Here is a 13,572-nt window from a genome sequence, read left to right as displayed (position 1 = left end):
ATTTAAGATTCTTCCCTTTTCTGAATGTTGTATCTTGTACATGGATGAATATAGAAACTTAACATAAATTTAAACTTTTGCTTAAGAATTTTCAAAAGAATCAACTGATTTTACATGGGAATGTCTTTTACATGAATGTACACAGAAACTTTGGGTAATACTTACAACAACGTTTAGGACGACAGTGAACTTCGTCCCATCCTATTGTACTATTGCTAGGTGGCGTTGCATTTCATCCAAAGTTGTTGGAAGAGGAAGTGGGTGGGGGGAAGTGGCATTTGTAGGTGGATTATTTCACAGACCACCATTAACAAAATCACATACCGTGAGACAAGTCGAACCTGAAGGCAAATGGTGCAATGCGAGATCTGCACGCTCGTTCAGCTGTAGGTGCAGCAGTGCTATAGTCTCGAAGAAAATAACGCCACACATCTGTACCTGAACTGCGCCGTTTGCTGTGTTACAGCGATCTCAATTCGACACATAATGGGCAATAAACGAAAACAACTGAGCTGCTCCAAGGAGACCCCTACCTGCACCCATATGAAATGGCAACTCACCATCAGGGGCTAACGTAAACCTTCAGAGTCGATGCGCTAGTTAAAATCTACCCTGATAGTTTATATCTCTATCTATGTAGAAAGTATACTTCAATGATTCTTTTCGAAACACCCTGTATTATCCACCCTTGCTTCTGATGATGCGAAGTCAGATGGAGGACGTCGTTATTCGCGGCGGAATTCTCCGAAGCCTTAACCTGGAGATATCGGCGTACCTTTCCTTTCACTACCTGCAGCATGTGTCTACACACGCGGATCGATAGTTACATAAACTCTCGAATTATCATCCGAGACAAGAGATAAGCATGATCAATTCTCTTGTAACGTGCGTCAGAAGATTCTGTGAGCTGCAACACCCCAGAAGGGAGACACAAGATTTGAAATTTTCTCCGAGCAAAATACGTATTCCATTAAGGACAAGGAAACTGGTACACCGGCCTAATGTCATGTAGGAGCCCCGCACGCACGCAATCCGCAACACGACGTGGAATGGACTCGACTAATGTCTGAAGTAGTACTGGAGGGAACTGATACCCTGAATCCTGCAGGGCTGTCCATAAATCTGTAAGAGCACGTTGCAAGGCATCCCAGATATGCTCAATAATGTTCATACCTAGGGAGTTTGGTGGCCAGCGGAAGTGATTAAAATCAAAAAAGTGTTCCTGAAGCCACTCTGTAGCAATTCTGCACGTGCAGGGTGTCGCATTGTTCTGTTGCCCAACGGACGTGAATGGATGCATGCAATCAGACAGAATACTTACGTACGTGTCGTCTAATAGAATCCTATCTGGACATATCAGGCTCCGAAATCACTCCAGCTGCACACGCTCCACACCATTACAGAGCCTCGACTAGCTTGAACAGTCCCCTGCTGACATGCAGGCTCCATGGATTCATGAGGTTGTCTCAATACCCCTATGTGTCCATCTGATCGATACCATGTGAAACGAAACTCACCTACCAGGCAACATGTTTCCAGTCATCAACAGTCCATTGTCGATGTTGACGGGCCCAGGTGAGGCATAAAGCTTTGTGTCTTGCAGTCATCAATGGTACAGTGTAGTTCCATAACATAACAACGTTAGTCAGATTTTGCGTTAACAAAGTGAAGTATTACTCCATGTATAACGGAAATTATTTTATTTCCAGTTTCTCCTAACCCTGAGAAGTTCTCGCGCTATAGACATATAACTTTTTCATCCCTCCCCCCTCCCCCCCACATGAGATCGTGCGAACCACACACGATATCGGTGGTCATATGCTGTTTTTAATCTAACAAGCTGGACATAACGTCTAAGTAAATTTCTTATCAGTAAATAAGGTCTTGGTTTACAGTTAACGCTCATCGGGTTTCTATCTACTTAGTGCCTTATTCTCTCACAAATTTACGGTTTAACATTATAGGTAATTTCCAGTATATAACATAAAGCCAGCCGATGGCAGGCACTTTTGATATTCCGTGCTCGCATGCGTGTGATCAGCCGTCTTGCTCGGTACATACCGGCGTGCCACAGTCAGTCCCAATACAGCATCCGCGGCTGACCGACCACTTTCCACGACGTGGGGCCGGGGCTGTTCCTCAGCTAAGTAACGTATCTTAACATGGTACCACGGTACTTTAGCTTTTCATGTTGACCGTGTCTTATTCTGGCAGGTATTAGTTTATTTTATGCTTCTGAAGAAGAAGTCTAGATTATTCTAGCTGAAACCTAGGTAAAGACCAGTAACATTTCGCAACTGAGGCGGGTTTTTGACATATTAATGTATCACAGTTGCTGATAGGGCTGCAACATGTTAAAAATTCTTAGAAGAGAAATTTGTGGCACAACTTGACTACAAGAAGGGATCCGTTGGTAGGACATGTTCTGAGGCATCAAGGGATCACCAGTTTAGTATTGGAGGGCAGCGTGGAGGGCAAAAATCATAGAGGGAGACCAAGAGATGAATACACTAAGCAGTTTCAGAAAGATGTAGGTAGCAGTAGGTACTGGGAGATGAAGAAGCTTGCACAGGATAGAGTAGCATGGATAGCTGCATCAAACCAGTCTCAGGACTGAAGACCACAACAACAACAACAATAATAATAATAATATAATGAAAGGAACACTTCATTAACAGCTATGGTTCAAGCTAGTGTTATCCTGCTAGAAATTTTGTGGAATAACGCTATTTAAGTCGAATCTTTTGTATAATAATATATTAGGTTCCATGAAAGCTAACATAGTGACTGTAAAGAGCAATTTCGTTTCAAAACGATATAGAAATTTGTGAAGTAATTGTAAAATTTAATTTCGAGGAAAACATGAATAGTTACTAATATAAATGGTTTGATAAGTATTGTGAGATTTTTTTTATTTTTGATAACGTTAAAATGAGGAATTTTGCACGAAAAATATTTTTTCTGAAGAAAAACGGAAATTTTGCAAATCAGTTTTATTATTCGCTATCAAGTCCAAGCCTTTGAAATATGATGTAACATCGTAAAAACTGTAATATATTTTTTATATTTCGTTCATTTGAAAAAATTGTAAGTAGGAACAATTTTCATTGAAAATCCCAAGGTTAAATTTGTCGGTTGAGTTAAAAAATTCAGTAATGACATTACCATTATATGAACCTTAAATGCACTTAAAAATAATTGTAGGTTCGTCGAGGGTGTGTAAAGCAGCAAGTTATTACGACATAACATTAGTTGCAGTAAAGCACGCAGCCGTCTAGTACGGTGGCTGGAAGGATGGCTCTGGTATTTTTCGCTCTGCTCACAGCTCAGCTGACGCTGCCTGCCGTGACAATTGCATAGCATAACATTCAGTCGAAACGAAGATTCATACCCTCTACGAATCTAAATAATCCATATTAATTATTATCTGATTTTGTTCAAATTTGGTACACAGCTTTTTGTTATTAATGGAATAATGCTGTCAAAATTTAAGATTTTTATTTATTAGAGTTTGTAATATTAGTAATTTTCACCTCACAAACATTAATATACGCTCAATAGTAAACGCCTGATGGCCTAAAGTTATCGAACAATTGTAAAGTAAAAGAAATGAACCATCGCATAGCATCGACAGAAACTATTATTCTTTATCTTTACCGTTCTTGCGCGGTGCCAGTAAATCCCTATGTACATGTATCGATTAATGGTGTAAAAAAGAATTCTGTTGTTTCAAGACAAATGAGGCTTTTGGCGCCTCACCTTTTACTGTTTGTGTTCCATGAGAGGCGGACGCAGACTTGCTGCGTTCCACAACTGTATTTTATATTTGATGTGAAAATATTGAGTGAATATGCTAATTGTTATTTTTTCCAATCACAAAAGATGTAGTTTCTTGTAACTGATATCGAACAGACAGAATCAAGAGGACATTTTGACTGTTATGTATAAAGTATTTAACCACAATGGTCATCTATTGTAATTTAATATGAAAAGGTACGTAGCATTAAAAAAAACGTGTGTTAAAGATAAGTGTGCTTATTTTCGTAAATTAACCTTGATGAGTCCATCTCCTTATTTACTTAACTTAATTATTTTGTGTTACTTCATCATCAGAAATTACGATCACGCTGATGGGCCGAACGCAGCATGAGGCAGAAGGAACATTATCGTTTTCCTATTATTTCTGAACCAACTTTCTTTTTTAATTGTGTAGTGTTGCATTTCTTTTAAAGTCTATAAATCTTCTGGTCCCTTAGTGTTGATCCGGGTATGACTACATCGCGACTATAAAAATGCACAGAAATGATAATGTTTCTTCCGAGCGATCTCAAATATATATATATATCAATATGCTGCTCTTATTCAGGTATTTAATGGTCAACGTATGTTATTATAATAGCGTAATAAATCCCTGATTCTGTTGCCAAGTGGCCCACCAAAATATTCACTTTTTCGACATAAAAAAAAGTAACAATTCTTTTTATTTTTTGTCCCCCAAGAGCAACGCTACAAGTTCCAAAGATAAAAATTACCTAAAAGTCCTAAAACCTTCGCTTGTTTTTTAATACCAAGTTAGGAACAATAACAGATTGACTTTCATTATCATTTGAAGCCATTACAAAGTTGTCAGTGCATAAAAATGAATCAATTAAGATTTTCTTTTTACAACTTTAGTCACTTTGCATTAACTAATGCAAAAATCGGTCAAAATTATTATTTGATTATATTTTGTTGTGTGAGTGTGTGAGAGTGATTGAGGCTGTATGTGGGACATATGTTAAAATTTAATATTTCATTTTATGTAAAACCTTGTACAAACGAACTGTGGGAAAGGTATGTTGCAACCACGATTCAGGCGACGTATGTCTGTGTGAACGTGCTTTTATATAAAAGAACCCAGAATGGAAGTTTGAGGCGGAATAAGTTTATTTACCAATTTAAAGAGTATTTCTCACTTTGCTTATTTTGATTAAACATAATACAAGAAATTAAAGTTTGTCTGACGGTAATTACTATCAGAGTAGTGATTGGATAATGTCAGATTTGCCCCGAGAATGATCAGGAAGGAATGTTCTGATTGGTCGTTTATATCAACTGCCAATCAGAGTTAAGCTGTTCTCTGTGCGAATAGAGGAGTGGGCATAGAGAAGAGTACCTCGGGAGAGTTGCTCCTTAAAAATAGTCTGTAAGATGAGGAAATAGTGAGTTGATTTAGGTTCTAACATACCGTGAATTCAGCGACTGGTGTTACGAACATTTTAATGAAAGTTTGGTGTTTCTAAGTTAAATAGTTTGAGAGATATGAGCGTGTCGTAGCTGGTCGTAGTAACAGCTCCGGTGACATATTTCGTTCTCTGTACAGAATATTTTGGCGAGCACTTCTTACAAGGAACACCACTGAAATTGTTGATGGTCTGTGACTGGTAGAACGTGAAAATTAGTCAGGTCGGACTTGTTTATATTCTGGCTGCTTTTCGAGTGAATATTTGCTGTACAGACAGTGAACTTTCAAGGATAACATTTCACCATATCAAATACGGACTTGATATCCATTTCATGTGTTTCAATATAAATAAGAAACAGAGTTAATCTAATTTTAAACGTTTTTCTGCAAGTAGACTGAATATCCCGAATGCCCGCTTTTTTAATCATGATGTTTCAGGAACCGACTTTCAAGTAGAGTTACGCAGACTGTGTGTGGTAGGTATTGGTTAGTGGTTTCATCAGCGCTGCTTTTCACTGACTAGCACGTATGTGCTACAACAGAGGGAAGGGACATCGGAAAGAATCCTATCGAGGTAGGTGCACTGAACGATAGCGTAAACAAGAAAATTGAAGACCGGACCCGCCCCGTCGCAACACGACTGCGTCTTCGGCTCCTAAAGCCCATATCGATGATGTTTCGCTGAATGGTTCGAATGTTGACACTTGTTGATGGCCCTGCACTTCAATATGCAGCAATTCGCGGAAGGTTTGCACTTCCGTCACGCTGAACGATTGTCTTCACTCGTCGTTGGTCCCTTTCTTGCAATATCTTTTTCCGGCCGCAGCGATGTCGGAGATTTCGTGTTTTACGGAATTCCTGATATTTACGGTACACTCGTGAAATGATCGTACAGGAATATCCCCAGTTCATCGCTACCTCGGAGATGCTGTGTCCCAGTGCTCGTGCGCCGACTACAACACCATGATCAAACTCACTTAAATCTTGATAACCTGCCATTGTAACAGCAGTAACAGATCTAACAAATGCGCCAGACGATTGTTGTCTAATCCTCTTACTTTTCTAATCTCTTTCATTGTTATTTGAACTGTAAGAATGTGGCTGTGCGCCGTGTTGTGTACGGGTTGTAATGGGAGAATGATCATGTTCTCTTTGTAAGTAAAGAATCTTCTTAGGTTTATTATGGAGGGTGTGTCTCTCAACAAATCTTTATTCATGACTCCTATCACGATGACGGGCTCATATTGAAACTGAATTGATCGTAATTCCCATTCATAGGAAGTCATTGTGCTGCTTTTTGCCACCTTATTGTCGACACAGCTCTCCACAGTTATTTCAGTGAACGCAAACAAGAAGGTTACGTGAAGGAGAATTCAATACCTGATATACGTAGTCGGCATGCAACACCTATTTTGCGACGAATGGTTCGAAATTGAAGGGTCGCTGATTGTTTCTTATGGCTGACATGCGAACCTTTTTGACACTCAAGTCACTAATGAATCGTGTGGGATGAAGGTGGTGCTACATCATTTGTAAGGTTCCTTTTGGAAAAAGTGAGCGAAATGCTTGGCGCGGTGAGATTTGAATGTAGTGGCAACATAGGTTATGGAGTGCAAGTGGCTGGGCGTTGTAAAGGCATAACAATAATAATAATAACATAGTGGTGTTGTAATACATGGTATCAATAATTTCTTATAATGATAATGATAATAATAATAATTATTATTATTTTCGATTATTCCCATTTAAAGAGAGCGTTTGAACTTGAATTCCTTTATGATGATTGTTTATGTTTTTTCTGAGCCCAAATTTTCTTCATGTGTTCACTGTGTTGTTTATTTCGCTCCGCTGTTCATTTGCATCCTGGTCTCTTCTGTGTTGTGGTGTCAAATTTATGTTTTTTGACGATGTTCCTGAATTCAGTTCTATTTTCTGCACCGTTTTCTGTTATGTGTGCTTGTCTGAGGTCCTCTTCAAATTTTTATCCATTTTGTTTTTCCCTGCCTGAGTTGATGACTTTAAGAATTCGCTTTGAAATTCTGTTTTCATTCATCCTGTGGATATGTCCGTAGAACTGCATTCTTCTTTTCCTTATTGTATATGTAATCATGTCTGTGTATTTATATAATTCTGATGTTGGTCTCTTCTTCCAGATTCCTTGCTCTTGTATCGGACCAAATATTTTCCTGAGAATTTTCCTTTCTTGTTTATCCATTTCTTTGATTTTAATTTGCCCACTTATTTGTGTTGTTTCAGATGCATACAGTGCCTCCGGAAGTACGAGAGTGTTGTAGTGCTTCAATTTTGCGTTAATGGATGTGGACTTTTTGTTATAATAGTTCCACGTGAGTTTATATGCTTTCTGTAGTTTTTTTATTCTTTCTTCATTGGCCTTTAGGTTGATCCCTGATGGGTGGATGATTTCTCCCAGGTACCTAAAATGTGGTACTTGTACGATTTTCCCATGAGCTGTCATAATAGGCAATTTGTCTTGTGGCACTCTTTCTATGTACTGGGTTTTCTCATATGAAATTTGCAGGCCAGTTCTTTGTGCAATTTCGTGTAACTTCTCTATGGCGTTAGTGGCTTCTTTTCTATTATTTGTGAGGATTGCAAGGTCATCTGCAAAAGCTAAACACTCCACATTGAATCTATTGTTTTCTAATGCCAATTTTGATTCCTTTGACTTCTTTTTCCCATGTCCTGATAATTTTTTCAAGAATGATATTAAAGAGTAATGGTGAAAGTCCGTCACCCTGCCGCACTCCAGTTTGGATTTCAAATGGTTCAGAGATATCCCCCATAAAATTGACCTTGGAGACTGTGTCAGTTTATGTTTGCCGAATGATTGCTCTTGTCTTTCTGTCAATGCTGAGATCTTCCAGCATGTTGCAGAGCGCTACTCTGTCTATTGAGTCGTAGGCCTTCTTAAAATCTACAAAAGTGACCACTTTGTTTCGGGTGTTTCTCATCTGGAGAATCATTTTCATGGTCCAGATCTGTTCTATGCAGGATCGTCCCTTGCGAAAACCAGCCTGGTATTCTTCTATTTGTGGATCAGCTTGTTCTTCTAATCTATTCATGAGAACTTTTGATAGGATTTTATATGTGGCCGGCACGAGTGAGATACCCCTGTAATTATTTGGTTCAGTTTTGTCCTCTTTTTTGTGGAGTGGATGGATGAGTGCGCATTTCCATTCAGAAGGGATCTGTTCTGTTTCCCAAATGTTTAATATGATTTTGTGGATTTTTCCTGTTAATCTTTCATCATTTAACTTCCATAGTTCTGCAATAATTCCATCTTCTCCTGGGGCTCTATTGCTTTTCAGTGTCTTAATAATTTCTGCTATTTCGTTGATGGTTGGTGGTTTAGCGTCGGGATTTGGTGTAGATGTCTGGTAGTGAATATCCTCTGTAGGTCTTTCTCAGTTGAGAAGTTTGCTGAAATAGTCTGCGAGGATTTGGCAGTTATTCTTCGTGTTACTTTCTAGTGAACCATCCGGTTTCTTTAAGCAAAGATTGGGTGGCTGGTATCCAGCAATATGTTGTTTAACTGTCTTATAAAAATTCCTGGTGTTGTTCTTCTTAAAGTCTTGTTCTATCTCATCTAGTCGCCGTTTGTTATAATTTCTTTTTTCCCTCCGAATTGTTTTCGATGTTTGTTTTCGGATTACTAGAAATTGTTGCCATTTTTCTGATGTTTTGTGACTATTGAAGTTTTTCCAGGCATCGGTCCTTTCTTCTATTGCTTGGTCACGTATTATATTCCACCACCTGTGTTTTCTCCTTCTTGGGGGTTGACCCAATTTCATCGCGGATTTGAGGACGTCCACAAGGTCTGTCCAGTATGTGGTGTTTGTCTGACTGATTTCCTGTACGTTTTCCTTGTTGAGTTTTATGTAATCGGGGTCTGGTCTCAGCACTTTGTTTAGTTTTGGCTTTTTTTCTATTAGGTTGTAATCTGGTCTTTATCTGTAGAAGATGGTGGTCTGATTCAAAAAATCCTCTTCTCGTTTTCACATTCAGAATTTCTGTTGTGTTACTCTTGGAGATGGCCACATGGTCTATCTGGAATTCACCCAGCATTGTGTTGGACGACTTCCAAGTATACAGTTTCTTGTTGGTTTTTTTTAAATTGTGTTGACATAATGACAGGGCCGAAATTTTCGCAAAAGTTTATCAATCTTTTTCCATTCTTGTTAGTTCTCTTGTGAGCTGTATGGATTCAGGTGATTCTCCTGTATTTTTTTCTCTTTGCCTAATTGTGCGTTAAAGTCGCCTAACAAGATTATTACATGGTGTTTGACAATTTTGTTTGTCGTCTCTTCAAGGTCATTCCAGAAGTCATCCACTTTCTAGGGGTTCTTCTTGTTATAGTTATTTGTGGGTGCGTGTGCGTTGATCAAGGTATATGCTTTGTTGGCCGATTGGACGGAGAGCGTTGATATAAGTTCTGAGGCAGACTGGGAGTCAATGACAGAGTCGCTGATAGATTTGTGGACTACAAATGCTGTACCAAACTGTTTGAGGCCTTTCTCATTAGTTTTAACTGCTGGTTTTCCTTTGTAGATCCTGTAGTTGTCTGTGTCAAAATGGTTTTCGTCCCTTAATCGTGTTTCCTGGATTGCAAGGATTTTGATCTAGAACTTTTGCAGCACGTCTGTAAGTCGTTTGATCTTGCCCAGTTTGAAGAGAGTATGAGTATTAAGTGTACCGATGACATGTCTTTGTTTTGTGTGTAATAATCTGGATGTCGTCTAGTTCTCAACCTTAGGCGTAACATGATGCTCCTGGTCCCCCGGAATCCGATGACCAGGTAAAGCCAGCCTTGCGACTGGTGCCCAGCGTAGTGGATTCATTCCTTGTGTTAGCATCATGTTTGGTTTTCAAGTTGAAAACTAACTTGGTGGTGGTCCATCCGAGGAAAGATCACGCGGAATACGACTTGATTGTTGAGATCAAGAAGGTTGCTGCAGCCGCACCATCTAGGCGAACAGACGCTGACCCCTAACCGCTGGATACCAGGCAGACGTTAGTGGATTTCGGTTGATAGTTTTGGCTCGGGTATTTTATTTCCCCGGTACCATCCATATCTGGAGAGCATTCCCCTATCCGCCACCTGGGGAGGCCCCCGATTATTATTATTTATAAATCAGTGATACCATTTATTGCAACACCACTATAGAACACAATCGCAAATATATTAAGTAAAATGCTTCGAAAACATTTATTAGAAGGAAAAACAATACTTATTTGCACCGACTAACAACAATATCCAAAACAATTGTACAAAAAAGGTTCAGTGAGAGGAATACAATAATCAATAGTCTACTAACACAGAATTGAAATGAATTAAGTATCTTACCGCCTCACACTTCTGAATCGAGTTCTGGCTCTACCTTACAAGAAACTCTCAATCGGAGAATAGATCAACAAGAAAACATAAAAACCATACACTAAGAGGCATTAGACTCTCACACTTAAAACTTAAATAGCTAAAGTGCAAAATGCAGTAATCAACAAGCCACATCGCACTGCTGGCTTGAGCCGAATTAGCACAAAAATTGAGAACCTTTTTCCTTGCGCACACACATGTCATCCCGTATGATAAATAGCATCTTACAGTAAGCTTACAAGTCCTTAGCACAGGTAAATATCAATTCGAAAGGATATCGCAATACCAAACCAAAAACTAAACAAATTAAGAAACAAAACTTTGGCAGCATCAAAATGAATCTACCCCAACAAGTTCTCACAAGAAGTTGCAATCAAACTGAACAAGGAAGCAAGGTCACTGTGTGCCAACGATAACGCGTCTGCCAACGCCTGTTAGCAAAGGCACACAATCAAACAATGCTATTGAGGTGAATCCATAACAACCATCAAAACCTCCAAATTCCACACTCAAAGGCTTGAAAGTTTCCTTGGGAAATCGTGTGTACTTGACGCACAGCACTAGTCATTGCTGGGATGGTTTTCTGCTCTTCTGTAGGCGTCATTGTCTAGTAGTTTATATATATCCTGTTTGTCTACTTGAAGATGCAATAGGACTATAGAATGTCCTTATTTACTCCGAATATGACTATGTGCCTTCTCGGAGGTGTTTAAGTGCGTCACTCTTCTCCTTGGAGAGCCTGAACGTCGGTGAAATGGCTCTTGTGAGTGTACGGAAAGTTTAACGTCGTATTTCCCCCACTCCGTCCCGTGAAAGAAGCAATTTTTTCCAGTGTGCTGATAAAATTGCCCATTGTTAATGTCATGGGGATTCCTGAAAAGATTTAACGAAAAGCGTAGAAAGATTAATGTGCAATGTTGCATAATATTTTATACGTCACAAATTGATATTAAACGAATGACGTTCCTGAATTGCTATTACACACTGGCTGTGGAACTGAGTAAGAGTGATTTCAAATGGGAACTTACGCCCATATATATGCACTGACTCTGTATTGAAGTAAAAAATATACAAATTAAGGTTTGTCAATATTATGAAGAAGACAGATTGCTACTAACCATATAGTGGAGATATTGAGTCTCAAAGTCTGCTAAACAAGTAAGCTTTCGACCAAAAGGCGTTCTCCAGAATAAGGTAACATATTCACACATATTCACCCAAACGAAACTGACACACAAATGACCAGTGTCTCTGATTCCCGAGATCAGACAGTCATTATCCCATCCTTGGTTTTCCATTGTTTGATAAATTAATGTATTGTGTTCTCCGTCGTCTGATAGGTAAAGGGGCGGCAATAAGGTATTGTTATTCTGTCAATTAATACATTTGCAACCAGTTAACTCCTGCGATAACAGTGAAGCTAAACTGCAGAAAATCGTTGCAAATGTTACAGGTTTTGAAAAAAAAACTCTATTTTCGGAAGTCTATTGGCAAACCTGTTCTATAGACCTCAGTGTCGTGATTAATACTCTGATCATTTCCAACTATTTACATGCATTAATTTTTTTCACAGACTATATTATCAGCTTTGCATGCACACTCGTGCAGCGTACCAATGTACAATCTCGTGCTAATTACATATCAATAGAAGAAGAGACTGTACATAACTGTTACTGTGCCCCGACAAAGGAAGCTATTGGCTTCACTTCAACTTAGGTCCTATTAACGAATGAAGTCTCTGTCTCTTCTCTGACTTCTCTGGAATTATTGTAGAACTTTAATTACAAACCCATGCGACGAAGAAATGTTTCTAAGGAAAAATATGAATTTTTTTCTTTAGATATAGCAGCAAAATACAGTTTCTCAGATGCGTGAAGTCTGAAATGTCTCAGTGTTCTCTTCCCGCATGGAAGTGTGTGTTGTTTAGAAAAACATAGACTACTCCAGAAAGTAGAGATAATCAAGACCTGACACTTTCCACGTGGGTAAAATGGATAGTTCTAATGCCTCAGAGAAACAATGCAGAAGCGTGATCTGACTTGTAAATTGAGCAGAAAATAGTCATACAGTAAACACACTACCATAAACTTGGCGCGACGAAAAGAAATGGGCATGCATGTCTAATGCTTGCATACTGTACAATGAGTGTACTGGTTCATAGGGGCAATATATTACATTGAACATGTATTAGCTTTCTCCTTATACCGTCCAACTGTGCAACGAGGCTGTCTCCTCATTTGTGTAAAAATAGGTTTAGTATACGATAAAAAATGGTTAATCATGAGATTCAGGCTTTAAAACCTCTCTTTCCTACGTAACATCGTAATAGTGAGTGAGATTACGTATCGCAATTCTTACAAACAGCAATTAACACAGCAGCACATATCGACCTACTTTTATCGGCACACGAAACAGGATGTCATGCGGAGAAGTGTTACGTATTAGTAAGCTTAACTGATGATTTTCTGTCCATTATAGTGTATGTAAGTCGTGTAATTAGCCCACATTAAAAAAAAAAAAAAACAAGATGTCACCCAAGCTGCGTGGCACACTCAGGTGGTCGAATACAAAGAACAATAATGGTCACCGAAACAGAGAGAAGCGTATATTAACGATGCACTCAAGAAAGGAACTGTAATGCCCTGCAGTGACATTTCACCTTACGATTGCGAGATCTAGACTTACAAGCGGAAGCATCAACGTCTGCGCAACTCTTAATTCTTACTGAGTGACAAGTTAATCTTTATATCTCAGGAAATGGCAACATCTTGAAATTTACGATATCAGAAAGTGAAATAAAATAATGTACGCTGCTATAAACAGTTTCCAGATAAGTTACGTTTCAGCAACCTATGTGCTTCTATTTCACTGTGCGCATGCTTGCCACCCGATACCCGCTCTCGGAATGAGCTTAAGTAGGCAAAACCAAAATAACCTTACCACGAAAATTAAT

The sequence above is a fragment of the Schistocerca piceifrons genome, chromosome 2 (genome assembly GCF_021461385.2).
Source record: "Schistocerca piceifrons isolate TAMUIC-IGC-003096 chromosome 2, iqSchPice1.1, whole genome shotgun sequence".
Classification (NCBI taxonomy): Eukaryota; Metazoa; Arthropoda; class Insecta; order Orthoptera; family Acrididae; genus Schistocerca; species Schistocerca piceifrons.
The sequence above is the reverse complement of the archived record's forward strand: the minus strand, read 5'-3'. Positions refer to the sequence as shown.